The sequence below is a fragment of the Mytilus trossulus genome, chromosome 12, assembly GCF_036588685.1.
Source record: "Mytilus trossulus isolate FHL-02 chromosome 12, PNRI_Mtr1.1.1.hap1, whole genome shotgun sequence".
NCBI lineage: Eukaryota > Metazoa > Mollusca > Bivalvia > Mytilida > Mytilidae > Mytilus > Mytilus trossulus.
The window spans coordinates 58908815-58922271 of NC_086384.1; the positions used below are offsets into that span (position 1 = coordinate 58908815).

The window sequence follows — 13457 nt, forward strand, 5'->3', positions numbered from 1 at the left end:
GTTATATATATTACATGAATACAGCATAATAAAGCTGGTTTAATTTGAATTACTATCCATTAGGGACATTTTCTGACGATAATTAATCAAATCTGACAAGTTTGATTAAAAACGGAAAATAAGCCCGTAAACGATTTAACGTTACCGTACCCTCTTTACTTGTCGCATGTCGGCATCTTCAAATGGCAAATTTATTTTACACAAATTCGTTGACATGCCATGATGGTAGATGGCAGTGGCGGATTTACCGGGGGGCACAGGGGGCACGTGCCCCCCCAGTTCAGGTCACCAAAACATAATTTCTAACATAATTTTATTGCTACTGAATCTTCTTATCTAGAGCGGAAATGAATCACAGCTTGATTTGACTTCTTAAACTGGCCGTTAATTAATGCCAGCGTCCACATGCGTGATTTATGACAACTTATCGATGGGTGTGTAAATATTGACACCTTTGTGTGTTTTTAATGTCTCTTTGCAAGCTTAAATTATGGAAAATACATTTACATGTTGATTGGAATAGTACGAATTTTTATTGGTTTATAATACAATACAGATTAAGATCGATTACCAGGTGAAACTTCTGATCTGTGTTTTTAAAGAATAGGTACAAATTATATGTTTAATGTCGATTATGTTGGTACACATCTATATTTAGGTACTTAGTTTCTCTCCATTCCAAAATACAGTACTCACAATACCATTTTATTTAGAATTTATGTTTTTTCCCTCTTCAAAACTGTCTTTTTGTGAATTTATTCAGCAACAAATCAAATCATTTGTTTTTTGATACCATACACGTTTGTTTTTTAAATGGAATGTCCTATTTCCTTTCCTCTTATGTTCAAGGGAAATCGACGATTTGTCCCCCCCCCTTTTTTTCACCGGTCTAGGAAAAACATGATGAATTGACATTTTCTTATAAAAAAAACATTAATAAAATGCTAAATTATTTTCCTAAGATCTATTTTGTAACTGAATCTGGGACTTAATCATTTCTTTGAATGCCCGAGCATACAGTTATATTTGTTTATTTTTCTTGTTTCAAATGCCATGTACATTTATGAGGCTGAAAAAGGTCACCATTTGTAAGGATATGAAGGTGTTTTACAGATATTAGAATAATGTACAAAAAAGTAAGTCTAAAGAGCAAGACCAAAAAAATATAGAGATGATGAAGAAAATATTGATTGATTGTATGTTGTTTAACGTCCAGTGGCAAATATTTGATGCATGTTGAGGACAAATATAATAAAGATCAATTGGCAGGAAAAGAAAGTATAAAGTGAAATAGTAAAAACAAAGATCTAAAAATAGAAACGATGATCTAACCCCCCCCCCCCCCCCCCCCCTTTAGAAAAAAAAAGCAACAACCAAAAAACAAAACACTCACACTCGCATATACCGTATATACATCTCTAAAAAATCTAAAATTTTGGTTTCATGGTGCCCCCCCCAGACATCAAGGTTCTGGATCCGCCCCTGGATGGACACTACAGCACAATATAAGCTGAGCTGGAAATTACAATTGGTGAGTAGAAATGAATAATATTTTAAAACATGCATATCAGACATGAGAATAATCATTGATCCGGCCAAGAGTTTGAAGGAAAGATGTTTACATTTGTTACATTTGTGCATACAGGTATGAATTGACTTTCTAATACACCACATTCTTGTACAGTAACTTGTTCAAAGGCAAAGTAAGAATTTGGGCTTGTAAAAAAAAATATTCCTGTGATTGGACCCCCCCCCTTTTTCGAAGATCAATGCATGATTTGAAAAAGGTACATATAAACTATGGTTTAAATCCTCCCTTTTAAAAAGGGCTGGATACACACCTGTTTATTGCCTAAACCATTGTGTGTATTCAAAATGGTTTGGTTGGGGGGAGGGGGGCTTATTACCAGACCTAACCCCCTGATGGAGTAACCCTAGTCCAAATAATTATGACGTCTGGCAAGGCTATTTTATTTTTTTTCTGATACGCCTTCCTAGGACGTTGTAGGAAGGCGTCCCAGAAAAAAATTTAAATAGCCTTGCCAAACGTCATAATTATTTGGACTAGAGTAACCCTACATATTCATATTTATTGTATGTTTAATAATGTATTGATAACTGTCACGTCCTAAAATTTGCATGAAATATCTGTCACTGGATTTTTTATAACTCATAACCAACCAATCTTCACATGTATGTTACAATGATGATGCACCTATTTATATAGCCACTGGTGGGTGTTATACAATAATTATAATTTATCACATATTTGTTATGAATACCTTCAAGGCTTGGGTTTGCATATGCAATAACCTCTAAATTGCCGGGGGCAAAAAAAAGAGTATATTGATATTGGCCCTGATTCCAAATGATGTGACAGCATTGCATCCTTAACGACAATTTTTTACACTTTTGTGATAAGAAATTTAAGATAATTTTCCAGGCATGTTTCATTAAATTGCAGGCGCGGATCCAGAGGGGGGTTCCAGGGGTTGGAACCCTTTCTCTTTTTGAGGATCAATGCATTTGAATTGGGACATGTAATTGGAACCCCCCTTTGTCCTGGTTTTCAAAATGGCTGGACTCTCCCCTGAATTGTATCAATGATTTGTTTTGCTCTAAACTTTGTAGAACTTAAATATAACATGTTATAATCTATGCATACCATTGCTTTGTCATGTATGTAGTAATATTCTACAAATTCTATTTTGAAATAAAAAAGTATTATTAAAAGAATTTGTTGAATTATTATTACTACAAATATCACAAATCAAATACATGTAGTTACTGTAAATTCAGAAATTATTGCGAATTTTTCATTTTAGACTTAAATGCGATTTTAATTTTTACGATTTTGTGAAAAATCTTGTTTAATTCATATAAAATATCACAAAATGTGCGTTTAAGTTATTGCGTTTACAACTCAGTCGCATTTTTCGCAATAATAAAAACCTCACATTAATTTCTGAATTGACAGTAGTATATAAAATAGTATTAAGGCCACACTTAAAAATATTTTGGTTTGCCCAAACCCTACCCAAAGTTGAGACAGTGGGTAGGTAGGTAGGCATTTTCTTTTGTTTTTATTAAAAAAATGAAATTAAAGTATCAGATGTTTATTAGTCTTCATGTCTATTTGATTAAAAAAAAACTTCTTCAAATCAGGACAATAAAAGAATTTGAGTAGGCCGCTTTTTTCTGGGTAGGTAGCGTTTGGGCAAACAAACCTATTTTTCTCATCACTTTGCGTCCGGCGTCTGTCGTCCGTCGTCGTCGTCGTCCTGCGTTAACTTTTACAAAAATCTTCTCCTCTGAAACTACTAGGCCAAATTAAACCAAACTTGGCCACAATCATCATTGGGGTATCTAGTTTAAAAATTGTGTCCGGTGACCCGGTCAACCAACCAAGCCATGGCTAAAAATAGAACATAGGGGTAAAATGCAGTTTTTGGCTTATAACTCAAAAACCAAAGCATTTAGAGCAATTCTGACATTGGGTAAATTTGTTTATCAGGTCAAGATCTATCTGCCCTGAAAATTTCAGATGAATCGAACAACCTGTTGTTGGGTTGCTACCCCTAAATTGGTAATTTTAAGAAAATTTTGCTGTTTTTGGTTATTATCTTGAATATTATTATAGATAGAGATAAACTGTAAACAGCAATAATGTTCAGCAAAATAAGATTTACAAATAAGTCAACATGACCGAAATGGTCAAATGACCCCTTTAGGAGTTATTGCCCTTTATAGTCAATTTTTAACCATTTTTCGTAAATCTTAGTTATCTTTTACAAAAATCTTCTCCTCTGAAACTACTGCGCCATATTAAACCAAACTTGGCCACAATCATCATTGGGGTATCTAGTTTAAAAATTGTGTCCGTTGACCTGGTCAACCTACCAAGATGGCTGCCATGGCTAAAAATAGAACATGGGATAAAATGCAGTTTTTGGCTTATAACTCAAAAACAAAAGCATTAAGAGCAAAACTGGCATGGGTTAAATTGTTAATCAGGTCAAGATCTATCTGCCCTGAAAATTTCAGACGAATCGATAGTCAATTTTTAACAATTTTCATAAAATTTGTAAATTTTTACTAACCCTTTCAACTGAAACTACTGGGCCAATCATTATAGATGGGGATATATGTACGCAGCAAGAATGTTCAGTAAAGTTAGATCTACAAACATATCACCATCACCAAAACCCAATTTTGTCACGAATCCATCTGTGTCCTTTGTTGAATATTCACATATACAAATGTACCAAGGTGAGCGACACAGGCTCTTTAGAGCCTCTAGTTTATTATGGCCCAATGCTATTGACTTATTTAATTTTATACATGTTATAGAAGTCGCATGTAATACAAGTTATAAATACTTAATTCTTAATGTAAATTTTTTTTGTAGATAAGATATCACATTGGTTTGAGCATGATTCCCAGCAAGATTATGAAGGGGCATATATATCATATATACATAGGAAATATATAGTGTCACTAAATTACTCTCATACGGTACCTCACCTCTGTAGCTGTAAATTGCGAAACGGTGGATTCATTCATAATTTTGAGTTACTTATTGCAATTGGAAATAACGTTGATATAGCTAACAGCATTATGCCATGATGTTGATGGGATGTTATGATTGGACAAAAAGGAAATTGTGAATTGAACAAATAGCAAACTTGAAATTCATAGGAAAAAAAAGTAGGAAATAGGAATAATGAAAATTCATAGTTTCAGTGATTATCTTACAATCATCATGATCATTGTCAATACTACAAGTGCATCATCATTATCATATATATCTGAATTCACCTTGGATAATTATACATTTAAAATAATAATTTGGATATAATAAGAATTTCTGTGCTGGCGTTGCTACTGTTGGCTTCATGTACCACCAGCTGGGAGTGTTAAACCTTTTTGACCTTTCGTGAGGGTCTGTCACGGTCCGTCACAATTGGTTAGTGTCATATATGCATGATTATGGAAGTTTCACCAACCTAGACAAGCTTTACAGCCCTGGCACGGTTGTTGGTTGCACTTAGAGTCAAATGACAGCTTGCTGTATACATTTGTAGTTCAAATAGTCTGAATGAATCTACATGTATGGTGACAATCTTCTAAATTACTGTTCATTCTGAAACTGGCATTTTATACTAGTACATGTAGTAGTCGAACATATTAAACAATACATGTACTTCAAAGTATCAATTTATTTTGTCTCGCCTTACATGAAAGTCATGAAAGTTGGTTGTATATATGCAAGAAATATGTATTACAGTCTTGGGGTGATGATGTAAGCTATTTTTAATAGAGCTTTACATTTATAAAAGCTAATGGAGCTGGTTCAGGGAATGAGTGTAAAATATACTGTTACATTTTATTACATGTAATTGGATACATTTTATTGTTTATGAGTACCTTGCAAGGTCTACTTGTCTATCAGGTTAGGTTGACCTGACCTTAATTTTATTTCATGGATAATCTAAGTGATTTAGGTTATTTCAGTTTAATACAATGTTAACATGGTTAGGTTTGTTTCTCAGATACTTCGTAATGAAATTAGAGACTGGAAATGGGGAATGTGCCAATAAGACAACAACCTGACTACAGAGCAGACAACAGCAGAAGGTCCTCAATGTTTGAATTGTTTCTCAGAAGCTGTAAGCTACATTGAACATGTTGGAAACAAACATAATTTTTGTTTTGCCTAAGGAGATATGGTATCAGGGGTGAATACAGCCATTTAAAAAAGGGGGGGTCCCAACCCAAGACAAAATGGGGGGGGGGGGTCCAACTATATGTCCCCATTCCATGATCGTCCAAAAAAGGGGGGTTCCAACCCCCTGAACCCTCCCCCTGAATCCACCACTGGGTATGAATTTTGATGAGACGACTTGCATTACTTAAACTATAAACCATGTAGACCAAGTGATTTTCTTTTTAGTCACTATATAATAGGTCACTGCACACCCTTCAGCAAAGACCAAAAACTTAAACTTCATGATGAGCACCCTATAAATGGCTCTGCTTGGAAAGAGCTAGGCTTCTAACAGAGTTAATGTAAAAATTCAGACGAGAACCCAACAGTGATGACAACTTGATTTATACTAGTATACATGAGCTACAAACAAACAAATATGTTATAAACAGCAATCAACAAAAACACTACAGACAAAAAATTAAGGGGAGACTATTTAAATATAAAAAAGAAGATGTGGTATGATTGCCAATGAGACAACTCTCCACAAAAGACCAAAATGACACAAACATTAACAATTATAGGTCACCGTACAGCTTTCAACAATGAGCAAAGCCCATACCGCCTAGTCAGCTATAAAAGGCCCCAATAAGAAAAAGTAAAACGATTCAAACGAGAAAACTGACGGCCTTATTTATGAAAATAAATGAACAAAAACAAATATGTAACCAAGGATTTGTATAGTGTCTCACTATACAAATCCTTGATGTAACACAAAAACAAACGACAACCACTTAATAACAGGCTCCTGACTTGGGTTTATTTACTTTAATGTAAAGTAAATAAAATTAACTAATGTCTTGTACAAGTATTACCCTGACGTTCCGTGAAAATTGTTTTCAAAAATCTAATTTGTCCATAATTCTTTTATGTAATAAACTTATTTAAATAAATTCAGACCTTCACCTGTCTGATCACCAGCATGGCTAAAGGTATTACTCCCAGATGTATTGGCAGGTGACACCTCCAGGTATTCAAGCGATTTCCTGTCGGACTTGCAAGTTCATGCATCATTTCACTTCTGTCAGTGTACACGGCTTATTCTCATTTCGCCTTAGCTGTCAAAATCTTTATATAAAATTAATCCCATTTTGCCTTAGTACAAATTTTCAGGTAAAAAATAATTAACTAAGGCGAAATGGGAACTTGTGTAAACAATGGAATTAAGTTACTTTTTGTTTGTATTGCAATTACTTGATATTTGTTATTTTAATGTAAAATTCTGCCATTATACTTGTACTTTTTTCACTTATGTGATATATTTTGTAAATATATTATTAAGTCTAGTTGTTTCTTATTAGAGATGAAAAATATATTTCATTTCTGAATCTGTATTGAATTAGCCCAAGCACAATTTTAGATTATATATTTTATTATCTTAAGATTTACAGCTTATCAGTGTTAAAACAAGAAATAACAAATTATAATTGCAGCAAAACATGTAGACAGAGAATGTTAACTATTTTGTAAATAACTGTCCCTGACTATCCTTAGAGACCATCATAAGACACTTTTGGTGCAGTCCTAACTTTATGACCAACTTTAAAACATCCTTAGTAAGGACCACTTTGAGAAACCCACTAAACCTAAGATATGTTGTAAGACCATTCTTAGACATGTCTTAGTCCAAGACAGCTTCGTGAAATGGGCCCCATGAAAATTAATTTCCCTATTTTTCAGCTTGTTATGTCAGCCCTCTAAGTGATTGTTTGTCCTTGATCTTTTGATGGTTCCATGCAGGTTGGTTGTGGGTATATGCCTTCTATCCATGTCAGAATTACACGTTAATTTGGTGCAGGCATCTGTCTATGGTGCGTTTTCCAGGGAGCGTTAATTTTGGTCTAGTATTTGGTATTTGTGGGACAGTTTTTGTCTGTTATGTAGAGTGGGTTTTTTTGGTGTAGTCTCAAGTGTCTAGGCCATGGTGAACTTTAACTGGTAATTTGGGCCAATCTTGAAGAAGTCAAGACATTGTATACTGGTATCATGGATTTTCCTTTATGCATATAATTAGCACAATTTTAAATGTTTCTTTATTTTTATACATCAAATGTTCTGTTATATATGAAAACTAGACTGTTGGAAAACATATGTTATGCTCTATTGATTTTTTTTGGTTTGTTTATACATTTTATATATAAGGGATAATTGAAATACGTAGATTTTTCAAATTGCATTAAATTTCTAAAATTGCAACTTTTATTAAATGAAACAAACAATATTTCAAGAGCAGCAACTTTCCTACTGACAATTGTTTTTATTGTAGATTTTTTCTGATTTCACAACTGTAAATCATAAAAATTGTCATTTTTATTAAAAGAATATAATGTTAATGTCAATATGTTTTATCATAGATGCATTCTTTATATAATTTTTAACGTTATAGTCTTTTGTAATTCTGTACAGAATGGCTCTCTTTTTATATTTTATATATATTTTACATTTAATGTAATGTTGTATTATATATTATTGAAAGATGAGACTTAAATAAAATATTGAATTGAATTGAAAATATTAAAATAAAAATTCAACACTTCCCTAATTACATGTTATTTACATTGTTATAAAAACACTGAGGTTTAATTTGTTTATTTAACATTTTTATCTAAATTCACATTTTGCCTTAGTTCAATTCCCATATCGCCTTAGTATTTTTTTTACCTTTTTTACCTGGAATTCACAACTAAGGCGAAATGGGAACACACCGTGTACACGACCGAAAACTTGAATCTTTCCATTTTAAACTTTCAGGTGCATAGGTAATCATTTGATAATATACATCTCTGTCCTGCGTGTCCGATAGTGATACACTAGTCATTACTGTTTATAAATAACATTTCTGGTGTAAAGAATATTATTCATAAAAATTTAAATAATTCCAAAAAAGAGATTTGATAAAATAAAAATTTGCTTACACATTTTTTCCAATGGTAAATTTGGGGAAATGTAAGTACTCGTTGTCAAAAGTAAAGGCCAGTTTGAAACTTACAAGAAAAATTGATTTAACAAATATATATATATATACGCACTTCACGACCATTCTTTTATACGCCTTGATAGAAAGTTACGGAACTATAGATAGTTGCAATTTAAAATTATATACATTTTTACATTGAACATAAGAAAGAAATAAAATTGAGAATTGAAATGGGGAATGTATCGAAGAGGAAGCGGAAGGTCACCAACAGGTCTTCAATGCAATGTAACGAGAAATTCCCGCTCCTGGAGGTGTCCTTTAGCTGGCCCCTAAACAAATATATACAAGTTCAGTGATAATGAACACCATACTAATTTCCAAATTGTACACAAGAAACTAAAATTTAATAATACAAGACTAACAAAGACCAGAGGCTTCTGACTTGGGACAGGCGCAAAAAATGCGGCGGGGTTAAACATGTTTATGAGATCTCAACCCTCCCCCTATACCTCTAGCCAATGTAGTAAAGTAAACGCATAACAATACGTACATTTAAAATTCATTCAATTCAAGAAAAGTCCGAGTCTGATGTCAGAAGATGTAACCAAAGAAAATAAGCAAAATGACAATTAAACATAAATAAACATGCAATTTGCCCCCTCCCTTTTTTGGGAAAAAAATCGGTTGCTTATATAGGGAATCACTGAACCGTGACTGGAGCGGTCCCTCTCTTAGGTCAGTCAGTGGGCCATCACTTACGAAAATTCCTGGATCCGCCACTGAGCATGTTATCATGGGATGTCGATGGACTATTGTATACCAAAAGAAGAAGAAGAGAACCAATTTGAATTAAAAACAGGTCGATATTTAACCTGCTCTGGTTCGTCGAAGTAATGGACAAAGTAAAATCACAGATTTCTATTTAAATAAAATTGTTCTCGAACAAAGGAAGGAATTCGTCATCACAATTGTTGGGTATAATGTATTATAATATGAACATCGTTCTGAAGTACTGTATGCCAAATTTTCTGTTCCAACATGCACGTTATATATATGCTACTGGACGTCCCAAGAGAATTTTCTGTTCCGACATGCATGTTACCAAGAGATGTGAATATTTTCTTGGAAAAGTATTCAGTAACAAAGTTTCAAATTAATATCGGGATTTATTTTCTTTCTTGATATATTCAGTAACAGCAAAAAGAATAACTTGACTGCTTGTCCGCTAAATTGGGCTGTTCTTGCCAGATAAAAGACTTATAGTTATATAACTCGAAAAACTTTTAATTTGTATTTTTTTATTTTTTATTTTCATCACTAGATAGCTGAAATTTATTGGGAAACTTGCATTTCGGGCATATTCTTTGCTTCTTAGCTCGAATTAAAGAGTGTTATAAACTTTTTCAAATGTTGAATACGCAACCAACAAATGGAAGTTTTTAACGACCTTGACTGGCTATACAGCCCTTGCACGGTCGGCCCTGGCTTGCGCCTTTTTGGGCATTAAATAATTTAATATGTTTACCATGTGGTAATTTAAATAATTTAGAATGATAAGAAAGTTTAATAAAAACAAAAATTTTAAAAGCAAAAATTTGGATAAATAAATGAATAAAAAAAGTAAAAAATTTAAGATTAAGTAAATAATAAAATAATAAAAGAATATAATACGCAACCAAATCTCCAAGTATTATTTGTGTTTCTGGTAAAGGCGTTTGATTGGGTATTAGTTTGAGGTAGGCGTGTTTTCGGAAACATTCCTCCAATCAGACCAATTTGACATACATGTGTGCGCTGATGCGTGTACACTGGCTATTGTAACGGCACGTGTGACTGTCTCATATCGAAATCTGTCGAGCGTGACCAATGTTTATTGTAGAATTTTTTGTCATGTGGTCAAATTATTTGACATACAAGTTTTAATTTGCATTTTGAAAGATTATTTTCGGAAGTTGTCCCGTATATACTATTCTAAAGTGTTAGAGAAAAAAAAACAAGACTTTAAAGGAAAGATACATATCAACGGAGAATATAACCTGAGAAAACTATACTAGTCTACTAGCATAATAGTCAAAGATATAAAACATGTATTATATGGCTCTGATATTAAATTTAACGTGTTCTGGAAAATTTTGACAAAATATAATTGCACGAATTTTTAATCGATCGCTGACCTTTAATTCTAGAAGTGACTTGTGACTGTTATAAACATGCAGAGACAATTCTATGCATTATGGTTTAAGTTTACAATGAACACACTATAGTTATACATTTTCCTTTTAAATATCAAATAGACAATCACCTTTCGGATAGACTTGCTTTTTCTTTCTTTTCGTAAAAATTATCATTCGTCCATTTAGAGACATAAATTACAAGTTATATATGTCTCTGCATGGTTTATTATATTTGATTACTTCAAAAATGCTTCAAAATACTTTGAGCCTGTATTGGGGTCCCAACCGATCACACAAAAAAAAAGGGGCGAGTTCCAACTATATGTCCCCGTTCAAATGCATTGATCGTCTTATAAGTTTATGACTCAACGGTTTCCTCCAACAATATGGTTTGATAAATTTCTTTCGAAGTTCATTACTTTTCACATACTAAAATAAAATGATATTCATCTTCAATTACTTGTTTATCACACATAATACAAAATCTCGGATATGTCTCAATATTATAAAATCGACAAGTTTTATAGCATGAAAAATGTGTGTAACTGATTTTACGTTGACTTGGACTGCGAATTTGAAAATAATATATTTGTGAAATCACATTCTACAAGATGACATATTTTGTAAGTACGTTTAATATACTCTATAACCTTTAATTCTAATTATAGTATCTTTGAAATGCATTTTATAGCGGACTATGGGGTATGGGCTTTGCTCATTGTTGACGGTCGTACGGTGACATATAGTTGTTAATGTCTGTGTAATTTTGGTTTCTTTTGGACAGTTGTCTCATTCGCAATCATACCACATCTTCTCTTTTATATTTATATAGCTATTACTTGCAACTGCCACATGTACATGTTCTAGACTCGTGTCGCTGAAAGAGGTCTCCTTTCAAGTTTGAAAATAGGTGGAAAAAGCCACACCCACTTATAAGATATATACATGCTCTCAGTCTGACTGTTTCATTTTGAACAAACGAGTGAAAGTCCAGCGCCATGTAGAACAAAATAGTTTCAAGATTCATTTATCATTATCATGATCTTGACCTGCATGGATATATGCATTTAACTTGCAACTGTACGGTTAAACAAACCGGTTATTGATGGCTGCACAAAAATCTTTAACCTCAGACAAAACATGAAATTAACTGTTCAGGAAAAACGAAGTCCATCTAGTAGTAAAATACGGAAAAATGAAAATAAAAATATGCAAAATTTTCCCCTGGATACTGTGTTTTGGACATAAAGAAGCCAATGTCCCAATTTCCCGAAATTCCATTATGTTTGACAACGATTTTGATGTAAAACAAAACTTTAACCACAGACTGAACCTAAATGCTGAATTAGTCGGCGTGAATGCTGACGACGGAACCTTTATTTTTTACCAATTAATTAAATGAAATTGCGCCATATTTACCTGTAAATATTTTTTTACCTATAGCAAAAGAAAAGCAAATGGTATGTTGTCAGAGCTACCTTAAAAAAATAATAAATCCAGAGCTCTTCAAAATTGAAGAAGAAAACTAAGAAAAGAAAGATTTAAAATATGTGCGTCAGTAAATGTATATAGAGAGAAGAAAACTTCACCGGCTCAACTTAAATTCCAGCCGAATTTCACTGAATAGTGGATGCTATTGGTGTTGTTACAAACAAAGATGATGACTTTGTATTGTGTAACGATCCAGAAAGCGGGATCATTTTATTAGGATGCAAAGCTAATTTAAAATTTAAAATTTCTGTGTACAATTTCAGAGGAAGTTTTTGCTGGTATCTATAAAATTTGTCCAAAATATTTCAAACAACTTTATACTATACATGCATGGCTTCAAGATAGGACATGATATATGTGTCTATTCTCAACTACAAATACCAGCCTTTAGTTCAATGATGTACAGAGACATTTTAAGGTGTAACTGTGTATATTTATACAAGTGAACGTTTTAATTCAGCATACTTTTTGTTATTAAAATTACTTTAACTCCGCCAGTCGGTAAACTGCCGATCCCGAGCCCGGATAAAGAAGGAGGGAAGTCAATCATTTAGTTATTTTATATAAATAAAAAAAAATTGGCGCAATTAGATGATTATTTTATTGGCGCAAATGATACCTATAGTTTTGAAAATTAAGTGGCGCCAAAGAAGTATTGGCGCAATTAAGTTGTGGCGCAAATAAGTTACTTTTTGGCACAAATAGATATCACCCGAAATAATAGCTTAAACCCTTTCAAACTATTCTATTAATCTCTCCATGCCATATGGCATAGGTTATGACTAGCCCTCGGGGAAAAACAGTCAAATGAATGGATAATTATTACAAGTTAGTGTATTCCCGACAAAAAATGACAATTACCAAATTCGTTCATTACGTGTAAATGAATGCATTTTGTAAAAACATTAAATCTGTATTTATATAACTGTACAAATCACCCATGCAGAAACATATATACACATGGAAAAAAGTATTGCAACACCTTAATTTTTTAAAACATGAAAAATTAGTCTCTTATTTTGGATGGAATATGATAAAATATTTGTAAAATAATATTGAAACGTAGTTAATGATAACACTGGCTTTAAATCGAACAAAAAATGTATGA

At 32.8% G+C, this 13457-nt stretch overlaps 1 long non-coding RNA gene across 1 annotated transcript; it reads left to right on the top strand.

The window, feature by feature from the left end:
- The first annotated feature begins 1485 nt into the window (after nucleotides 1-1485).
- LOC134693790 (uncharacterized) lies at nucleotides 1486-5210 on the top strand. Its single transcript, XR_010102479.1, has 2 exons — nucleotides 1486-1531; nucleotides 4409-5210. It is a non-coding gene; the product is annotated as an uncharacterized LOC134693790 (long non-coding RNA).
- The last annotated feature ends 8247 nt before the right edge of the window (nucleotides 5211-13457 follow it).